Raw genomic sequence first — 22,844 nt, 5'->3', positions numbered from 1 at the left:
GGACTCTCCAGGCGAGGATACTGGAGTGGGTTTCCACTTCCTCCTCCAGGGGATCTTCCTGACCCTGGGCCTGAGCCCACGTCTCCTGTGCCTCCTTCATTGGCAGGCAGGTTCTTAACCTCTGAGCCCCCTGGGAAGCCCCCTGAGTGCTTCCTAGTTCCATGTTATCTGTAAACCTCCTCTGATCTTCCAAGAGATCAGGAAAATGTGGGGTGTACAACCTGGACAAGTCTGCATCTCCAGACTCAGTGAAACCCGTCAGCTGGGATTCTGCCTGTGTCTCTGGTCTCAGAAGAAATTTGTGGGTCTAAGTGGTTTTCTAGCAAATGTTGACCAGAAACCACATTCACCCCAATTGCTGGATGAATGAAATGCATGGGTTTTCTTTGTGTTTTTTGAATAATTCCAGTGGTGGCCTCAAGCTTCTATTTCCCTATGTTTGTGTGGAGTCAACCAAAATAGCTTTGTATAAACAACAAAAAGTATGAAAAAGCATATGCACCTTGTCACTGCTGTGCCAACTGGAAACACTTAGGAAAGCATCTGCATCCACAAAAAAGCTGTGGCTTTGGTGCTGACCAGCTCTTACAATGCTAAAGAAATCGCTTCTTCGGGTGTCTCTGTCTTATATTTAGCTACTTTTCAGTTTTTGTATTTGCACATTAGCTAGTATTTCAAGCATTACATTTTTCTTCTCAAATTGAAAAGTTATATTCTTCAAAGATATTTTTAAATGTATCTAATGCTGAAAAGTGCCAAATTCTAACAAGGAGGGGAATAATGTTGGATTTAAGGTGCTAACATTGTATTTTTATAGTTCATTATTGGGAAATTTCTAATGTATTTTCTTCACCTTGTGTCTTTAAATGGTTTGAAGTTTTTAAAAGGTTTATGGACTTGTTGAGCATAAAAGTAAGTCTCATTCCTGTAAGCATCACTAGAATTCATTATAAAAGGAAAGCAATGGTCTACATCTGTATGTCAATTGTATTTTTCTATGGCACAATGCTTATGAACTATAATAATCATTTTGTGTTATTTTTTTATTTACTGGCTACTTTTGGCATAACACAGAAAATGAGATGAGAAATAACAAGTTTCACTACCATGTTTGATCTCAAATATGTCTCTCCTTTCAGTCATATTAATCTACCAGGATTTAAAGCGGCTGTTGTAATAAGGCAAGATTTGAACATGACTGGTGGAACGCAGCTGCAATATTAGAAAAACATTTGTGTTAAAGCGCATTTTTCATGGTTTCCACAGGCATATTGCCAGGAAAGTACTGATAACGTTTACCAGGATGAAACCGTGGTTACTGTTGTTATTTAGTCACTGAGTCGGGTCTGACCCTGTGTGACCCCCTGGACTGCAGCCCTCCAGGCTCCTCTGCCCATGGGATTCTCCGGGCAAGAGTCCTGGAGTGGGTTGCCATTCCCTTCTCCAGGGGATCTTCCTGACCCCGGGATCAAACCTGCATCTCCTGCATTGGTAGGCAGGTTCTTTACCGCTGAGCCAACAGGGAAGCCCCAATAGAATGAAATTAGTCTTTATCTGATGCAGCTTAAGATTTGTCCCTGGAAAGTTTCTTCAGAGCCATTTACTGTCATCAATCTATATCATATAACTTGAGTATTTTTACTGATTTAGATACTGTGAATATTCAGAATATTTTAAAAAATATTTTCTATGACTTCAGTAAGTTATAGGTGCCGCAGTGCCAGTTATGAGTGTTGATAAACGGAGTCTGCTTACAGTGATAGAACATACCATTAGAAGACACTTTGAATAAGTCAATTTCGGGGATTTTTCTTAAAGAACAGCTAATTGAGACTCAAAAGATTAAATCATCAACTAAGAATAGCAGAAAGATAGTATATGATCTCACATCTCCATATCTCTAGATTTAAATTGTGACTAATATTTTAGATTCCAGGTTGCACGAGAATTATATCTATCCTTTTCTGTATAACAGCTAGATTAGGACCAATTTCAGATTCATATTTATATATATATTTTTCATATTTATATATTTTTAATTGTGATGAAAGTTTCCTCACCATTAATCCAAAAGTAGATAGGTAGTCAATGTTACAATAATGTATTTTGGATTAATTAGCTCCAAATTATGGTTTGACCAGATATGATGCTAATGGTGTTAAGTAGAATGGATTATGGGCTTCCCAAATAGCTCAGTAGTAAAGAGTCCGCCTGCCAAGCAGGAGACGTGGCTTCGATCCTTGGGTCAGCAAGATCCCCTGGAGAAGGAAATGGCAACCCACTCCAGTATTCTTGCCTGGAGAATCCCATGGACAGAGGAGCCTGGTGGGTTACAGCTCATGGGGCTGCAAAATAGTCAGATATGACTTAAGCAACTAAATGACAAACAGTGGATTACACAGAAAAAAAAAAAATCAGTGGAAGACAATACCCGTGGGAAACTACATAACACTACCTAATAGGAGACCCTTTTTTAAAAAAACTTCTTTTATAAATTCTATATAGCCAACTAACAATGTTGTGATAGTTTCAAGTACACAGCAAAACACAGTCAGCCTGACATAAACCTGTATCCTTTCTCCACCATCCCTCCCATCCCGGAGGCCTTGTAATGTTGAGCAGAGTTCCCTGTAAAGCAGGAGGACCTTGCTGGTTATCCATTTTAAATATGGCAGCGTGTACATGTCCATCCCCAACTCTCTAACTGTCCTTTCTCCCCATCCTTCCCCCTGGTAGAGACCCGATTTTTACCATTAGAAAATAAAATAAAGATCATACTTTCAGCCGTACCAGTGTCTAGGTATATAGCCAATTGCCACCCTCCCAAATCCACACATGTTACAGTGTGACTTCCCAGCGGCTCTCCTCAAGATTCGGTCTCTGTTGCCCCATCCCCAGAACCTGGACTGTCCTGCAACTTGCCTTTACCAGACACGCCTGGTGAGTGTGACAAGGTGCCAGTTCTGAGCGTGCACTTTAAGTGGCCTTGTTTGTCTCCTCTCTCTCCCAGGACACATCCCATGCTCCACGAGCACAAACTTGTGCTGTTTTCCTTGATGATGAGAAACATTTGGCTGTATGACCTCTGTTACTCCAGTCGCCAGACAGTGAATCACGAGACACGTAAGTGAGGCCATCCTGTTGCAACCACCCCACAGCTGATCCACCAGCGAACCTCACGAGCAGTTAATTATAAGCAAACCCAAAACCCAGCGGAGGGCACCCGAACCTGCTCCAGATCAAAAGAACTGCCCAGCTGACCCATAGACCCTGGAACAGTAATAGATGCGTATTGCTTTAAGCCACCGAGTTTCAGAGTGGCTGCTTAGATAGCATCATTGTGGCAACAGCTAACAGATATACATAGTTAGTAGTTAAGTCGCTAAGTCGTGTCCGACCCTTGCGACCCCATGGACTGTAGTCCGCCAGGCTCCTCTGTCCATGGGATTCTCCAGGCAAGAGTACTGGAGTGGGTTGCCATTTCCTTCTCCGGGGAACAGATATACATAGTCAAACATTAAATATATGACCGGAGCAACTGTGGGACTCCGACATTCCACAAGCCATATGTAATATTTGTTTTCACTCAGGTATAGTCAAAGTCATTCTTGTTTTCAGTTACTTGGCTACTTTTTACTTGGTTCAAAGCTCCATTGACTTGATAATTATCCTTTTTTAAAATTCCCATAGAATTTTAATTGTTGTTGCTGCTGAGTCACTGTGTCCAACTCTTTGCGACCCCAGGGGCTCCATACTGCATGCTAGGCGTCCCAGTCTTTCACTGTCTCCCAGAGTTTGCTCAGATTCACGTCCATCTCATCCTCTGCTTCCCCCTTCTTGTTAAATATCATATATTAACGCATGTATGTGGAATCTAGGAAAATGGTGCAGACGACCTATTTACAGGGCAGGAATAGAGATGCAGACATAGGGATGGAAGTGAGGACACCGCAGGGAAGGGGGGTGGGGTCCACCGGAAGAGTGGCAGTGATGTGTGTACGGACCAGGTGGTCAGCTGGTGCCCGTGCTCAGCCGTGTCCGACTCTGTGACTCCAGGGACAGTCACCTGCCAGGCTCCTCTCCAGGCAGGAATACTGGAGTGCGTTGCCATTTCCTTCTCCAGTATATTCACTACCATGTGTCAAATAGACGGCACGGGGAGCTCGGTGCCCTGCGATGACCTGGAGGGCTGGCACAGGGGGCCGTGTGGGCGGGAGTGCCCGGGGACGCGGGTTTATGTTCACCCATAGCTGATGCCCCTCATCCCACAGCAGAAACTAGCACGGCGCTGTAAAGCGGCCGCATTCCGGTTTTAAGCATAGAGCTTAGAAGTCACTTAGTCCAGCTGTCAACTTCACAGAAACATAACCCAGGCTGGATGAGTTAAAGGACAAACCGACAGCCACTCCTCTGGTTCTTACAGGCCCAGAGCTTATATTCTCGCTACTCAACATCAGATGCCCTGATTTTGCTTTTAGATAGACATCATAAAGAGACAAATATTATGTGAATATTGTATTTTACAGAGATCACAACTAATGCCATCTTATCTTTAAAAAAAAAAAAATCAATGTTTTCCAGTCTGAAAAAAAAGAGCAAAATGTCATCAGTGCCGCCTGGGGACATCTACACACAGGTGTGTGTCTGTCTGCATCCATTTCTCATGTCGATGTGCGATCCTCTGCTGTTGATTGCAGAGTAGTGATTTCAGGGAGAAAGCACAGCTTTTCCTTTTAGATCAAGGCCTTATTACCTTTTCACTTAGATGTTTTGCCTTGTGACACCCTCTTGCAGCATGCAGGTTTCTTGCAGTGTTCAAGGACTGCAAATGTGCACGGCCGTCTCCACACCCTGCCCGTGAAACACGGCTCCGAGCCGTTTCCTATGGGGAATAAACTGTCATTTTTCACCACATTAAATTTTATAAGTTTCAAGCGAATGGAAAATGGATTTTATTATTTTTTTTCTCTCTCTCTTTCTCTCTTTTTTTTGCCACGAATGTTTTATGGCTGCAAAAACAGAATTTGTGGTTTCAACTGTTCAAGTCTGATGCAGAAAGCTGCGGAACCTCTTATGTAACCTGATGGCCTGAATAATTATCAAAATATTTTGCTTTCCACCCTTTCTAAGCTTTAGCAGCAGAAGAAAAAAATTAGTGTATGCAACCTTTTGACCACCAAATAATAATAATGAGAAAGCCCCTTTTACAAGGGCTGCTTCTACACCTACACGCTAAAGATGCTGTAGCTGGGGCAAGCCGACACTCAAGCTGCACCTGTGTTCCTGCTCTTATTGGGAGCTACCTTCTGCAAGGAGGAAATCAGAGCCCGTGAGGACAGTCAGGGTTGAGAATGAGAAAAGCGATGGAGACCTGGAGCCATCTGGTACTGTATCCTTTCTGAATCCAGAAGTCGCGTTATGCCGGTCTAAAAAGTGACGAGTGTGTGTGGATGTGTCTGTGTATGTTTCTTTCGGTTTAAACAAAACACTATTTCTCGGTGTCTACCGAGAATAGAATGTCCTCTGAGCTGATTCTGTATAGTATCATCTCAGATGTCATTTCATTTTTTAAAATTCTTTATTAATTTATGTTTTACTTTGGGGTATACGGGGTCTTGGTTGTTGTGCCCCAGCTTTCTCTACTGGCAGCAAATGGGGGCTGCTCTTCGTTGTTGTGCTCGGGTTTCTCACCGTGGTGGCGTCTCATTGCAGAGCCTGGGCTCTAGTGCGCAAGCTCAGGGGTTGTGGTACGTCGGCTCAGTTGCCCTGAGGCCTGTGGAATCTTCCCCAATCAGGAATCAAACCCGTGTCCCTTGCACAGGCAGCTGAATTCTTAACCACTGGACCCCCAGGGAGGTCCCAGACATCATTTCAATACAGGTGAGCTTCACTTTGTGACCTCTGGGATCCAAAATATTATGCTGGTGAATAAATTCTTATAATGAATTCTATAACTTATATATGAACTCTAAAGAGTCCTGCTGTAATGTAAATACCACCCCCACTCCCCACTCCCAAAAATGAAAGAAAACTGATCTGTTTTATCTATTTCAGTTTTGATTGTTTTCAAACCATCTAATGGTGACTGCAGCTTGCTCCTTGGAGGGGAAGTTATGACCAACCTAGACAGCATATTAAAAAGCAGAGATGTTACTTTGCCAACAAAGGTCCTTCTAGTCAAAGCTATGGTTTTTCCAGTAGTCATATATGGATGTGAGATTTGGACTATAAAGAAAGCTGAGCACCAAAGAATTGATGCTTTTGAACTGTGGTGTTGGAGAATACTCTTGAGAGTCCCTTGGACAGCAAGGAGATCCAACCAGTCCATCCGAAAGGAAATCAGTCCTGAATATTCATTGGAAGGACTAATGCTGAAGCTGAAACTCCAGTACTTTCGCCACCTGATGCAAAGAACTGACTCATTTGAAAAGAGCTTGATGCTAGGAAGGATTGAAGGCGGGAGGAGAAGGGGATGACAGAGGATGAGATAGTTGGATGGCATCACTGACTCAATGGACATGAGTTTGAGTAAACTCCGGGAATTGGTGATAGACAGGGAAGGCCTGGCGTGCTGCAGTCCATGGGGTCGCAAAGAGTCCCTGGGCTTCCCTGGTGGCTCAGAATCCGCCTGCAGTGCGGGAGACCTGGGTTCAATCTGTGGGTTGAGAAGATCCCCCGAAAGATCCCCTGGAAGAGGGCATGGCAACCCACTGCAGTATTCTTGCCTGGAGAATCCCATGGACCGAGGAGCCTGGTGGGCTACAGTCCATGAGTTCGCAAAGAGTCAGACACGACTGAGCAAGTAAACCACCAAACCGTACTAGTATGCAATAGAAACTCAAGAAATGTTTTCTAAGGATTGCATGAAACCCACCGACTTCTACTTCTAATGCTGTTGTTATTGTTGTGTAGTTTCTCAGTTATGTCTGACTCTTTGTGACCCCATGGACTGTAGCCAGTCAGCCTCCTCTGTCCATGGGATTCTCCAGGCAAGAATATTTCAGAGGGTTGCCATTCCCTTCTCCAGGAGATCTTCCCAACCCAGCGATTGAACCCATTTCTCCTCCATTGGCAGGTGGATTTTAACCACTGAGCCACCTGGAAAGCCCCTACTTTTAATGAATGGTGTACAATTAGCAGATACCTGAGGCTGGTATTTTTCTGACCCAGAGACTGAAGGGCAATAAGAAATACCTGCCTTTAAACTTATCAGATATTATGAGGATGTAGAGTTTCAGTAGCATATATGACATCAATTTTTAATTCCAAAGACTGTATTACAAGCTGTTTGAACTCTCAATGTCTATTTCCTGTTGAGGTGTGTACTCACTCATGGGAGTGTCTCCTTAAAAGAGATGGGTGAGAGAATTGTCTATATAAGATTTCAGATAAAATATAAATATATAATGTTGTCGTAGGAGTCATATAAATCCACTAAATTTGATCTAGCCATAGTCCTAAAGAGGATTAATGGAAGAACATAAAAGATATTAGATTTGATAATTGCTACCAATGATTTGGGCTTCCCAGGTGGCACAGTGGTAAAGAATCTGCCGGCTAATTCAGAAGACATGGGTTCAATCCCTGGGTAGGGAAGATCCCCTGGAGTAGGAAATGGCAACCCACTCTAGTATTCTTGCTTGGAAAATCCCATGGACAGAGGAGCCTGGCAGGCTATAGTCCAGGGGGTTGCAAAGAGTTGGACATGATAGTATAGCACACGTCAGTGATTTAGCTATCATTCAAGAGCTTGCAAAAGTGGCTCTTTGCAGAGGCTCTGTAGAGTTTTTAATGGATAAGCTCAGGCTTTTTGAGTCTGATGGACGTGGTGTGGAATAGCAGTTCCCCAACTTCTCAGTGTCACTGTTTAGGACAGTTTTGAGAGAATCGAGTTCAGGAAAATAAAAAAATAATACCATTCCCTGAAACATGGTATGGAATACATTTTGGTCACTGTTGTTACCATTATTCTTGTTATATGGTTTATACTCTATTAAATGGAAGCTATTTTTACTTTTACACTAAACCATCCAGAAGAGGCAAATCCATTTGGGGGAGATGAATACTGGTTGTTTTATTTGTTTTTAAAGAGATGCTTTATCATACTTAGAAAGTTATTCTAATGAAGGAACTGGTTTATTTTCACAGTAGTTTCCAAAAAGGAAGGCTCCACCCATACTGGGTCTTGCTACATTATAGCCAGGGGGACTTCAGAAAGGGAATGGTTGTTAGTGTTTAGTTGCTAAGTCGACTCTTTGTGACCCCATGAGCTGCAGCACACCAGGCTCCTCTAGCCTCCACTATCTCCCAGAATTTGCTCAAAGTCATCTCCATTGAGTCGGTGATGCCATCCAACCATCTCATCCTCTGTCGTCCCCTTCCCCTCCTGCCCTAAATCCTTCCCAGCATCAGGGTCTTTTCCAGTGAGTCGGCTCTTCGCCTTAGGTGGCCAGCGTATTGGAGCTTCAGCTTCAGCGTCAGTCCTTCCAGTGACTGAAGCTGTATTGGAAAATTATCTCTCTTCCTACTGGATTAACCTCATGTCCATCCACTGTGAATCCTGGTGATTATCCACCCATGCTGCTTGGTTAATAACAGCCTGCTGTTCAGTGGGTATTGAGTTTGAGGGCTGATGGAGTTTCCTTTTCAAATCAACTCTTTTGGAAATCCTCCCTAATGGAACTTGGTTCCTATGGCCAGAGAACAACGCGACCAAATAAGCCACCAGCTGGAGTGGAAGAGATGGCAAAGCTAAAAGGCATATCTCATTCTGGGGAAAATTAACCTCCCAATTTTGCCCAGTAATTGATTCCATCTGACCAAGGAGTTTCAGTCTCGAGTGTGACTGTCATTTGGATAGCTGGGAAGAGAAAGCCTGTAATTACAGTCAGGCAACCCTGTCATCAGAGCCTGGGGAGGGCTTTCGTCTCTTCCTACCCTCGGTGATCACAGGTGAGCCTGGGCAGGGAGGGAGGAAGGACCGGGGGAAAGGAGGCTGGGGGCTCCTTCTCAACAAGGAAAGGCCCCTGAGGCAACCTCGACCCTGGAGAAAGGGTCAGAGGTCTTTGGGAGTCCCCTTGAGTTTTTCCTGATATGAACAGGAAGAGGCTAGAGCTTCCTGCCGGATGCAAATTCTTCTTTCCAGGGAGATGCTTTGCCTGGACATCGCTAATAAAATCCTGGGACTGTTACGATTCACAAGTAGTGGGGAGAATGATATCCATGCCATCTTTAATATGCCATTAGCAGCTGCAGAAATACTTTTATTTTGTTCAGATAAGATTTGAGAGCTGAATTGCACAGAACACAATAAATTAGGTAAAATAAAAATTTACATTGTCACACTACTGGGGGCTTCCTGGTGGCTCATTCGTAAAAAATCTGCCTGCAACGCAGGAGATTCAGGAGACACGGGTTTGATCCCTGGATTGGGAAGATCCCCTGGGGGAAGGCATGGCAACCCACTCTAATATTCTTGCCGGGAAAATCCCAGGGACAGAGGAGTCTAGCTGACACAATCCGTTAGCGTCGCAGAGTCGGACATGAATGAAGCGACTGAGCATGCGCGCGCGCGCACACACACACACACACACGCACACACTCACACACAATTCTACCACGAGTGAAGTAGAAACACCTACTAGAGGGAAGCTGCTATAATGCACAGGGAGCTCACTTCAGTGCTCCGTGATGACCTAGAGGAGTGGGGTGGGTGGGGGAGAGAGGCTTAGTAGGAAGGGGACATGTGTCTACTAATAGCGGATTCACACTGTTGTACAACAGAGGCTAACACAACATTGTAAAACAATTATGCTCCCGTTAAAAATTATTGGATTTGTCCTCACCTTCCATTATGTGTAAAGCAAATACTGTTGAAACTTCTTAGCACGGTTTGACTGTCTTGATTAGATGAAGTGCAAAATCCCCATGGTTTGTCTGCATAAGTGATTGTCTTATTCAAGACTGAGATGAAGCTAGTAAAAGCAGAGTTACTTGTTTGGAAAATATGTCTAGTGGGATGAAGAGGCACCCTGTCAGCATTTCTTCCCCCTAGAGCCAGGGCTCTTTCGCACGGCAAGTAGGGCCCTGGAGGAATATAATGTGCTGGGCTCAGTCGCCTCCGACTCTCTGCGACCCCATGCACTGCAGCCCGCCAGGCTTCTCTGTCCATGGGGATGCCCCAGGCAAGAATACTGGAGTGGGTTGCAATGCCCTCCTCCAGGGGATCTTCTCAGCCCAGGGATCGAACCCAGGCCTTTCAAATTACAGGTGGATTCTTTACCATCTGAGCCACCAGGGAAACCCTTGAGTAATATAATAGTTCCATTGTAAAGATTCAAGAACACATAAAATGTAAAGATTATCAGAACACATAAAACTGGTACACTACCTTATTTGTTTGCTTTTTTGATAAATATTTTTGAAAGAGAATTGGCACTGTTCTTTATACACCTATAAATAATCCCAGTAAATTAAAACGATGGTCTTCATTACTCCATGCAACTATAAGGAATAGGTTTCATCAAAGCTACATTTACTATTGTAAAGAGATTGGTTGCCTTGGCAGAATAAATCCTAGTGGCTAGAGAAGAACAACTCTTTTGATACTATTGACTTAATCTCATATACAGACATATGTCTATTATTATTATTAATATTTATACCTAATGTGTGTATATTGTTTTACAGTCAACAAAACATATACATATCACTGGTATCATTTAAAATAGTTATTGGTGTGTGATTAAAGGGTATGGTTAGATCAATTCAATTAAAATTAATTTCTTAATTAGCTACAAGGTGCCAGATATGTTTTTGAATCACAAAAACTTTGAAGAATGGCAAAAGTTTGCAAGAAGTTATAAATTCATAGTTTGAGTGTGTTCAGAGAGAACAATGTATAATGAAGACACATTCTGTTTCATTTTATGGAGGAAAGAGAACTTAAGCTTTGTCTTCTGAATAATAATTTTATACATAAGGAATAATCTTCCATTTAGATAAATATCACTCCACATCCTTAAAAACATTTTTTTTTTCATTTCTAGTATATGATGGATGAACATATGTGGAGAACATAGTGAAAACATTTGATAAGTTTTTCCCAAGGTAGCAACTTAAGAAAAAATAAGATACATAGACTCTTTCATACCGTCTCTTTAGGAAAGCACAAGACTCCTGCCAAGGTTTAACAAATGAAATAATAAAATATAAGCCTTCCCCGTCTTTCATTATAGAAACCAAAAGATTACTGTTAATCTTGAATTTGAGAAGAGTAAACAAGACGTATTTCTTATACTGAGTCAGTATAAAGGTAGTGTGTGTGTTAGCTTCTCTGTGCCAACACATAAATACTTCTATTATTAACCTGATTTCTTTTACTCAATAGAGCTGTTTGTATGAGAGAGCATATGATAATCTGCAGAGTTACTCTGAGCGTTAAATGAGGATGTACATGGTTCGATGTGGAAAACACCCTGTAGTTGTAAACACAGCAGTTCTTGTGTCTTTGTGTGGCCCGTGCCGTATGTACCGACTGCACGTTGGGTGGATGGACCGTGCTTTCTTTAACCAATCCAGGACTGCCATTATGCCGAAACCAGCTTCTGCTATTACAGGCTAAGCTGACTATAGTAACCTGCCCCGTTGTTTTCAGTATATCCTTATAAGTGCCCTTTTAGCTCCTGAAAATAAAGGCTGTTGGTCATTGGAGAAGACCCAGGTAAACAGCCTGCATGGCTATTTTCCATCTTACTAAAGGGTGTTGGAAGGGAAAGTAAGCCAGAAAACCACAGAGTGGGCACCAGGGCAATCTAATTATTGAGGTCAGGTAGCATGTCGCGGGGACCCCTGGAAGGCTGAGTGGCTGGAGAATGGAAAAATCCCAATTAGATGATTAATTTAGGTTCTGGGTGTGCTTTTAGCCTATGGCCATGGAGTCAGAAAAAGAAACAATTACCTCTCAAATTGCCGCGCTGGGCCGATTAATTTTTAATTGAGTCTTGTTAAAAGCATGGAAAATTGTGACATATATAACCTGGAGAAAGAGTCCTGACTCAGTGGGAGTCCCTCTTCTCTGGGCAGGAACCTGTAGATTTCACCAGAAAGGAAAGTGATTCAGATGGAGCCTGGAGGCAGGGGTTGTCTGTGATGTGGAGGAGATGCTGCTACCTTGAAAAGAAAACTGGGCTTCACAAGAGTGTGAGAAGGACAGCTGGTCTTCTTTCTTGCCCGTTATAGCTAAGCCGGCCCTGCAGGGGCCTTGCAGGTCTGGGGAATCTTTTCATCTCCTGAAGTCTCATCGCTCATCTAAAGTGACTGTAGCTTCTTTAAATCTCATCACAGCCTAGAAAATTCAAACTAGACTGGAGCCCTAGTCCTTTTTTTGTTTTGGCTCTGCATAGTGTGAGGACAAAGAGAGAGAGACAGAAGGAGGAAGGGAGGGAGGAAGAGGGAGAGGAGAGGGAGAGAGACAAAGAAAATGTCTAATTTTCAGTGAACATAGATCAAACCAGTGGATCCTATAGGAAATCTACCTTGAATATCCCGTTGCTGAAGCTGAAGCTCCAATACTTTGGCCACCTGATGTGAAGAGCCTACTCCATGGAAAAGACCCTGATGCTGGGAAAGATTGAGGGCAAGAGGAGAAGGGAGTGACAGAGGATGAGATGGTTAGATGGCATCCCCGACTCAGTGGACATGAATTTGAGCAAGCTCCAGGAGAGAGTGGAGGACAGAGGATCCTGGTGTGCTGCAGTCCATGGGGTCACAAAGAGTCGGACATAACTTAGGGACTGAACAACAACAGCAATGTGTATTAAAGATGGAAATTTTGGTCTAGGTTGAGAAGCGACCTAGAATTGGAGGAGGGGAGTTGGGGTAGCAGGGAATGACTTTGGGGGATGCAGATTCATAACCAGATGCAATAAACCAGAGAGAATCCTCCTGTGGCATCCTGGACTTCCCGAGTTTTCTGAGGCTTTGCGGAGGTAGAACCAGTAGCGAACAAGATCTCATTTGCAGCAAGCATCCATTTGCTGAAATGGATTTCATGGCGCCTTTTATAGACATCAAGCATTTCTGGCTCCTTGGAAATCCCAGGCCTGAAAGAGCATCTGTGAATAGACCACACGCTGAAGTTATTCACATGAATCTACCACATGCAATTTCATTCAAATGGATGGGCATTATTTCCTTATTAGCTGATTTCTTCTTAAATCTCTGCTTAGCATTTTAAATTTGGTATCAAGGAGATACTAATAAATGACAAGAGGTATTTGCTATCTTATGTAAACTTATCCTTCCAAGCCAGGGATCAAGCCACTGGTCCAGGAGAAATTACAGAAGCATGTGAACTGGCCCCAGTCAAGCACATATGAAGAGTCTGAAATATTAATGAGAAAGAGCTGATGGTGGTAAATCAGATGGTTGTTTAGGAGCATTCACCCCCTTCTCTTCCTTTCACGGGGGTGGAGTACTTCCAAGGAAATTGATCTGCGGCATGGCCATGTGGCTTTTCAGCTTCACGATGGGGAGGACCTATTTCTCCATCTTTCTGTTACAGTTCAGTCACTGACTTGTTATGGCACATAGGATTAGGAGAAAAGGCATGATTTACTTGTATGGTTGGAGTTAGTTTTCTTGTTCCTCTGCCATTGCCATGAGACGATCTTGCCCTGGCTAGACCCCTGCTCCATGTGGAGTGAGAGACATGGGGAGAAGATACAGACTAGTCTGCTGCATGGCTGAACTCAGCCTTGAGCTTGGCCTAGACACTCCCAGCCCCCCTGCAGAGGCATAAGGAAGAATCAGCATTTACTGATACAAACCATAAAGCTTTGAGAGTAGGTGCTTTTGAGGAATCAGACAACTGGTATACCAACAAAATTAGTATTAGTTGTATAACAGTTGTACGACCCATGTTAGAATGCATCTCTGGCTTTATAGTCAAATAATACGGGTTTTGGGCTTCCCTGGTAAAGAATCCACCTGCCAAGCAGGAGCCTCAGGTTTGATCTCTAGGTCTGGAAGATCCCTTGGAGAAGGAAATGGCAACCACTGCAGTATTCTTGCTTGGGAAATCCCATGGACAGAGGAGCCTGCTGGGCTACAGTCCATGGGGTCGGAAAAAAGAGTAGGGCATGACTTAGTGATTGAACAGCAACAACAGATACGGGTTTTACTCATTTGCAGAGAACATCTCTGCATCTTCTGCTTAGGAGCTGGTCTGCTCGGCTTGAAGCTGGGGACTGCCTTGTGCCCTTGGGCAAGCTACTCGGGCCTCTCTATGTCTGTTTCTCCATTTGAGGAAGAAAGGTATTACTTGCCACCTACTTTTCCCCAGAGGTCATAAATTAACAGTTGAAAGACTCTTTGAGATCTCCCATGAAAGGTGCAATTTAAGCAGAAGCATGCCTATTATTTATTTTTATTATCCATTTGAAAATTGAATACTTAGAGCAAATAGATTTTCCAGCCACCAGAAAGGAAGTCTCTTCTTTGCCACAACATATTATGTATTGGGCACCCTCCAACTATAGACTTTATTTCCCATTTATAGCACTAATTTAGATGTTTATGGGTCTGTAAATGTATTCCATTTCTCCTGGGGCTTCTGAATACCTATAAGAGTCTAATATTTTGGAACGTGAAACGATGCCTTGAGTAAAGTATAAAATAGGGGAACGAGAAAGACTGGGGAAGAATTGGGTAACAAGGGAGGCACTTTTTAAAAAAGAAAATCATTTTAAATTCCCAGAATTACTCTGCATTGTAGTCCAATTTGTGATTATCGTCTCCCTCATGTTACAAATTATCACGTTTATATTGAGTTTCTCCTGAGTGTTCAGCACAAAATTATTTGTGGAAGAGGATACACTCGCAGGAACAGCTCACGTTTATAAACCTGCACACTGTGCCAGGCAGTGTGCTAAGCGCTTTTTTTTTTTGAATTATTTATGTGTTTATTTACTTTCGGCTGCCCTGGGTCTTTGCTGCCGCGAGGGCTTTCTTTAGTTGTGACGAGCGGGGGCTGTCCTTCTCGCTGTGGTGCCGTCTCTGCTGTGGAGCAAGGCTCTTGGGCACGCGGGGCTTCGATAGGCGTGACACGCGGGCTCGAGAGCACAGGCTCACGGGCTGTGGTGCGCTGTCTTTGTTGCCCAGTGGCATGTGGGATCTTCCCGGACCAGGGATCAAACCCATGGCCCCGGCCTTGGCAGGCGGATTCTTAACCACGGGACCACCAGGGAAGTCCCTCGGTGCTTTTTAGTGAGTACCGATTTATTTCTCTCACCAATCTGATGAGATGTGCAATATTTTTATCCTTTTAGATACTCAGAGAGGCTGAGTGGCTTGCCCCAGATCACAGAGAAGAGAGTAGAATCAGTGTCCGAACCCAGGCTCTTCTTTCATAAAGTAAACCCAGGCTCTCTACCATCATGTGGTTCTTCATGGTGATGTAGCCTTGCTCATGACGTTTGAGGAGGATGAGACTAGCATAAATTAGATACTTAGCATCTACAATGAAAATCAGTGTGATGTAAAATCACATGACTGCAGGGAGGGAATGATGTGAGGGTACATGGAAATCAAAGCCTTGTGTGACATTTCCAGTTAACCTGCAGCTGTTGTTTACTTCTGCAGTCTCCTTTCCAACACTGATGTAGATAATCAAGGTTTCAGTCTAAACACAACTAAAATAGCCATTTCTTGATAGACTCAATGGAATTTTTTATGCGGTAATGTACAATAGCATGATTACTTAATTATTGTTCTCACTCATAAGTACTTGTTGTTTATAATGTGGAAGGTGGTTAGCGTTCTGAAGGCTAGTTGAATGAACAAACCTGTACTATCTTAAGGGCTTCCTGGGTGGCCAAGCGGTAAAGAATCCGCCTGCCAATGCAGGCGGCACAGGAGACTCCAGTTTGATCCCTGGGTTGGGAAGATGCCCTGGGGAAGGAAATGGCAACCCATTCCACTACTCTTGCTTGGGAAATCCCATGGACGGAGGAGCCTGGCAGGTTACAATTCTTGGGGTTGCAAAAGACTCAGACATGACTTAGCAACTAAACAGCAACATCAAATGCTAACATAAAGTTTGGAACCAGAGGAAGAATTACGGATGAGGGCCTCTTTCTAACTTGGATTCCTCCAGGGAGTCCTAGTCTGTGTGTATGTGTGTGTTAGCTGCTGAATCATGTCCGACTCTTTGTGACCCCATGGACTGTAGCCCTCCAGGCTCCTCTGTCCTGGGATTTTCCAGGCAAGAATACTGGAGTGGAGAGTCATTCCCTTCTCCAGGGGATCGTTCCGATTGAGGGACTGATCCCCATTCTCCTGCATGGCAGGCAGATTCTTTACTGTCTGAACTACCAGAGAAGCTTTAGCCTATATCAAGTTGTAAAAGTCTCTTTTCAGGAACTGGAAAATTCCAATGATGTTTTCAAAAACATCTCCACGTTGTTGAAATCTCCAAGTGGAGGAGTAATATTTTCATCACTCTCATCTATCCAATAAAATTTTAGGCTTGAAGGGAGAAGAGGTTGTTTCTAGGCCTGGAGCTTCCAACAAACCAGGGAATAATTTGAATAATTCTGGACTTGGCTTCCTTAGCCATGTGCCCCGGGGGCTCATGACACTTAACTACTCTTCTAGTTTTCAGGGACTGGGCTGAGGCCAGCTGGCTCCGGCTTCCTATTGGGGTGTGAAATTCCAGCTTGGTCAGTGCATTCGATCGGTGTGCACCATGTCATGTTTAACAATGGAAAAATCGTTTTGAGGAGACATATGAAGCTCTCCTATCAATCAGCCCCTTACTAGTTACCATCTCTACACTATGGTGTATAAAGTAATAGTGGCCTCGATCCCGTCTTGACATCAGGCTTAACATTCAAGTCATTTAGAGCCAGTGAGACTGTGGCCTGATGTGGGCTTGCAGAGGCCATGTAAGAGGTTGGGTGGAGCTGGGGGTCTCTTCCTTCCCAAGCTTATTTCTGTCCCTGCCACTTGCTAGCTTGTGTGATTTTGGAAATGTTACTCAACTTCTCTGGGACAGTTTCTTCAGTTATATAACCTGGGTAAAATATTTAAGTGTGTTTTAGGGATATAGTAAATCAATGACCATCAAGGAAGTAGACAATATATTCTATTCATCCATCCATCCATCCGTCTTTCTGCCTGTTGTGCTCATCATTAACTTTTTGTCAAAATAACCACCTGAAGAAGGTTGTGCTTAGCCTGGGAGATAAATATACCACTGAGAGAACTGTTCAGCCCGTCACAGAGCAGAGCAGACCAAGTTTTATCAATTCTTCCAAACGTTAAGGAATACATGTGTTAACAACACACCTCTCTTTATGGGCTTCGCAGGTGGTGCAAGGGGTAAAGAATCTGCCTGCTAATGTAGGAGCACAAGATATGCAGCTTCACTCTCTGGGTCGGGAAGACCCTCTGGAGTAGGAGATGGCAGCCCACTCCAGGATTCTTGCCTAGAAAGATCCCATGGACAGAGGAGCCTGGCAGGCTACAGTCCAAGGGGCTGCAAAGAGTCAGACAGGACTGAGCATGTAACTCTATACAAGAGAGAAGATCTCTGCAGAGTCTAGAGATTTACTTTGTGGTTCTATACGGAAGAGAGCCAAGGAATATGCATATAGCAACATGGTGGAAAAACAAAACCATATATTTTGTCTCAATTCCTTCTGCTAATGAAATCTTAAGTTGATTTTTAGATCACTCAATGCAAGAATCAAATGCAAGGGCCCTCATTATACTATGCCCGGCAGGTATGACCCAGCCATCACTGAACACCCAATGGGAAGCTTCATAGCCATGGTCCATGGGTGGCTTATGGTCAGTGTCAAGCATCACAGAGTCCTTGTGTGTGAAGACCATCTCTCTCACAGCTCCATCCTTCCAGCCTCAATTCTGTGCTCCATCACCACAAAGAACCAGTTACTTCCTTAAAGAAAATCCAGCATCTCGTAACAAATGGCAAATGTGGCTCTTGAGAAAGAGGACTTATTTATGTTTCTGCAGAAAATAATAATGGTACCCAGACAGAGTTCTTTCCCAGACACCTTAGTAAATTGTGCCTTCCGAGGGCAGACAGCTAAATCTTTTGGTGGAGGCCAGGTGGCGTTGGTGCCACCGTGAAAAACCACGTGTTTCTGAAAAGGGGGCTGATCTAATGAGTGTGTTTCTCTGCCCGGGTTCCAGCGACAGGGCTCTCGGGTGACCTCACTGCAGTCAGTATTGCTGACTAATGCCCGTATCAACACCTACGCCGCCACCGCCAGAGCGCTGGCGATTTTACGTTTAGTTTGATTTCTCCAGACAGAACTTTTCCACATCATTGGAGCTAATTGAGGTAATGGAGAAATTATTCTGGTGCCAGAACACTCCGACTTTCTTTTGCCCACTTCCCCCACCTCGGTATTGAAAGACAACAATGCCCCAGTCTCTCTGTGTTTCTTTACAGCAAAAAAAAAGAAAAAAAAAAAGAGGGGGAGTTGGTCAGGTTGCTCTTGCACCCAGCCGGCTCTCGGACAATTAAGGCTGGAAACTACACCCGGAGCTCCGTCTTTCTTGGCTTCCCAAGGGTGCACACCCTGGCACTGTTGCTGCGCCATTCTCCCGAGCTGCTTCTCAGGGGATGTTTGGGACTCCCTCTTCTAATTCTCCAGACTGATCACAAGAAATCTCCCCACCTTTCCTAAAACAACTAGCAGATGGAAACACACATTTATGAGAACATACTCCACCTTAATTATATGCATTGTCTGCCGATGTTTATAGCGTCTCAGGGGGAGTTTGGAGGTAAGCCCGAGCCGCTGAATACGGTTTTGATTATGGGGATTTGTATCAAAGGTGGGACGGGGCTCTTTACCCACTCCTCACCCCCTCCTTCATGTTCTTTACTCAAGAAGGTTGACCCAGCCACTTTTTAAGACACCATGACGTGCTGAGAAGTCCCTGGGTTTGCCCCACGTCAACAGTTAGGGGCTCAGTAAGCATTTTGGGGTTTTCATTTTAGTAGACCACAGTGAGCCTCTCCACTGATGGACCTCACTGGTTTGGATTTAGGGGGTCCCTGGCAGTGTGGGAGCGTAGGGTGGGCTTTCATCAGTTTGCAGAGGCCTCCGCTTGGCCTGTGAAATGGCAGTTCATCTGCAGGAGTGGCAGGGCAATTACAGATGAGTGGGAAATATGCACATTCATTTGAGGTTGGAGGAAAGACTCTAGCAAACTCTAAATAATAATAGCCCTAAAAATAATGTTTAGCTTGCCTATTATCCCCATGTTCCTGTATTTCTGCTTTTTCCTACTCTCTCCAGTTACTCGTCTTCCACAACTTCCCTTATTGATCTGCCCACCGAGGAGGGTCCCAGAAATAATGTGACTTGAGCAACAGATTGCAAATGTGCCCGAGTTACTCCTGGCCAGCACTCCAGTCAGCGTTGGGGAAGCAGTGGCCCTTACAGCTCGGAGCTGAAATGGGTGTTTTGCATTACTTGCTGGATTTTATTTCTCTGCATCACCTCTGACCCCTTTTGCAAAGTTAATTGAGAGTTGGCCTTTTTCAAATTGACTGCAGGAAATTGACCTTTGTGTTCACGCTATGTTAGGAAAGGGCTGGATGAAGAGCAAGTCAGGAGGCAAAATGGAAATACTCCGGCCCTCACAGTCACCGTCATGCTCCTGTGCCACATGACATGGGCACAGATTCCTCTGTGTGATCCTGTGGGCCACGGGGCCTGCAGGGCTGTCTCCTTACAGAACCAAGCCACCAATCAGAAAATCTCGTTTTAGTTCGCAGTATACTTGGATGACTCAAAAATGCCGCAATCTGTAAGCAGCTTTCAAATGAACATCTATTATGCTTATCCTGCTTTAATTCATTTTTAGTCACTGGTAGAGGTAGCCTTCGTGTCCACTTGTTTTTCTTGTCTTTTCTCTTTATTACAGTTTTTATTTTATATTGGGGTATAGTTGATTAACAATACTGTAATGAAAAGTGAAAGTGTTTGTACTCAGTCCTTTGGGACCCAGGCTCCTCTGTCTGTGGAATTCTCCAGGCAAGAATCCTGGAGTGGGTTGCCATTCCCTTCTCTAGGGGATCTTCCCGACCCAGGGATTGAACCTGGGTCTCCCGCAATGCAGGCACATTGGCAGATTCGTTACTATCTGAGCCAGCAGGGAAGCGTATGTTGTAATAGTTTCAAGTATACAGCAAAGTGATTCAGTTACACGTATACACGAATCTATTCTTTTTCAAATTCTTTTCCCACTTAGATCGTTACATAAATTGAGCAGAATTCCCTTTGTTATAAGTAGGTCCTTGTTGGGTATTCACTTTTCTTTAGATTGTTTAATGTTATATTGGAGGATAGCGAATTGACAAGCTTGTGATAGTTTCAGGTGGACAGCGAGACAGGGTCTCGTTCGTACATACACGTGCATCTGTTCCCCCTCAAGCTCCCCTCCCACCCAGGCTGCCGCAGAACATTGAGCAGGGTTCTCTCTGCTGGACAGTAGGAGCTTGATTGTCCATTTTATTATTTTTTTTTTTGGTTGTTCATTTTACATATAGTAGTGTGTAAATGTCCATCCCACACTCCCTAACTATCCCCTCTGACTCTGAGGCCACTTTTTTAGACTCTAACCCTCATGGTTGTCTGGCGGGTAAGCATATCTGTTACTTGGGGAAGATTAGGAAAAAAATGCATCCCTTTTGACCTCAACATTACCGGCTTCCAAATTTGACTCTATCACTCATTCTCTCAGTTATTTTAGGAAAAGTATGTAAAGCCCTGAATCTTAATGCTTCATCTAGAAAATGGGGAAATTTTCAAGAAATAAGACGGCGTGAAGATTAAATGGGTATTTTTAAGAAATTAGCGCCTGGATGCTTAATACGTGCACTTTCTTATTCCTCTTCTGTGTGCTGGGGATCCTGTGGGAAAGGAAGTACACAGTAACCTACCTTGCAGGTTATGACACTCTTTGGGGGCTGATGGTTTCCTTACACTTTTGGGGGACAATGAGGAATCTTGGTGAAACCAGCAGTGTTTGAAATGCAATAGGAAACGAACTGTTATTTTTAACTAGAAAGCCAGCATGTGAAATGGCTTCCTAAGTCTCACAGCTGGATTAAATAATTCTGGGTCAGGATCTAGATTTCATGGTCTGGTGGTGAGGTCAGGCTGAGCTTGCAGTCAGGGTGTCTGATTCACTGCTCGAGTCCAGAAAAATCCCCTGTCTCTATTGCTTGTCTTGATTTTTGTTTGTTTTGTTTGTTTTACCTGTAAAATTGGTATGACGATACTTTTTTTAACCTCACAGTAATATAAGCATAAAACCAGAAAAATATGTAATGGAGGCATACAGAGAAGTAGATAAAAATTTGAATTTTTATTAGTGAACCAAGATGGAGAGACTCTCCATTCCAGCAGCCTAATTATATTTATTAGATATATATTAATTATATATAAAGCTGAGTGCCGAAAAATTGATGCTTTTGAACTGTGGTGTTGGAGAAGACTCTTGAGAGTCCCTTGGACTGCAAGGAGATCCAACCACTCCATCCTAAAGGAGATCAGTCCTGGGTGTTCATTGGAAGGACTGATGCTGAAGCTGAAACTCCAATACTCTGGCCACCTCATGCGAAGAGTTGACTCATTGGAAAAGACCCTGATGCTGGGAGGGATTGGGGGCAGGAGGATAAGGGGACGACAGAGGATGAGATGGCTGGATGGCATCACTGACTCAATGGACATGAGTTTGAGTAAACTCCAGGAGTTTGTGATGGACAGGGAGGCCTGGCGTGCTGTGATTCATGGGGTCGCAGAGTCGGATACGACTGAGCGACTGAACTGAACTGAACTGAACTGAATAATTGATAAATTATTAGAAACAAAGCAACACTAGGCAGTCATGGAACAGTCTTTAAATTTAAGTATGGCAATCCAAACTCGATCTTTGTTTAAAATCAATTTATTTATTTGGCGGTGCCAGGTCTTCGTTCCAAGATCCAGGCGCAAAGGATCTTGGATCTTCTTTGTGACGGGTGGGTTTTTTGTTTGTTTGTTTTTTCTCTTTTACTTGCAGCATGTGGGATCCACGCTTCCTTGGTGGCTCAATGGTAAAGGATCTGCCTGCCAATGCAGGAGCCTTGGGTTTGGTCCCTCTGTTCAGAAGATCCCCTAGAGGAGGAAATGGCTACCCACTCCAGTATCCTTGCCTGGAGAATCCCATGGACAGAGGAGCCTGGTGATCCATGGGGCCTGGTGGGCTGTGGTCCATGGGGTTTGGTGGGCTGTGGTCCATGGGGCTGCAGAGGGTCGGACGTGACTGAGCGCAGGGCACGTAGACAAACGTGCTGACACGGCGGCTGTGAGAACTGTTATTCAGACCTGATCTGAGGGTGTGAATTCGCGCTCTGACAATAGGTGTTGGTTTCCTCAGCTGTTATACAGCTGCAAGTCCGCAGTCACCACCTAAGAACCTGTAGTAAATAACAGATAAAAGACGCAGACAGCGATGTATGCTCAAATCACTTATTTACGTGAGATTACGCAATGGACTTTAGTCACGGAAATAGCAATAAAGCCTATGACATTTTAAGTGAAAATGGTACACAAAATATATATGTATGGGTGTATGTATATGTATCTATATATATCAATGTCAATATAGACTTAGCAACTTTAATATTGAGAAATGACATATTCCCTGAATGCCAGTAAACGAGGATGTCACATTCATCGGCCATTCCTGCTCTTCCATGTGAGGTCCTGAGCCCGAAGGGCACTCAGGCAGGAGACTCCCCGCCGTCTACTAGC

This window comes from Cervus canadensis, chromosome 1 (assembly GCF_019320065.1).
Source record: "Cervus canadensis isolate Bull #8, Minnesota chromosome 1, ASM1932006v1, whole genome shotgun sequence".
Lineage (NCBI taxonomy): Eukaryota > Metazoa > Chordata > Mammalia > Artiodactyla > Cervidae > Cervus > Cervus canadensis.
This window is presented reverse-complemented; position numbering follows the sequence as displayed.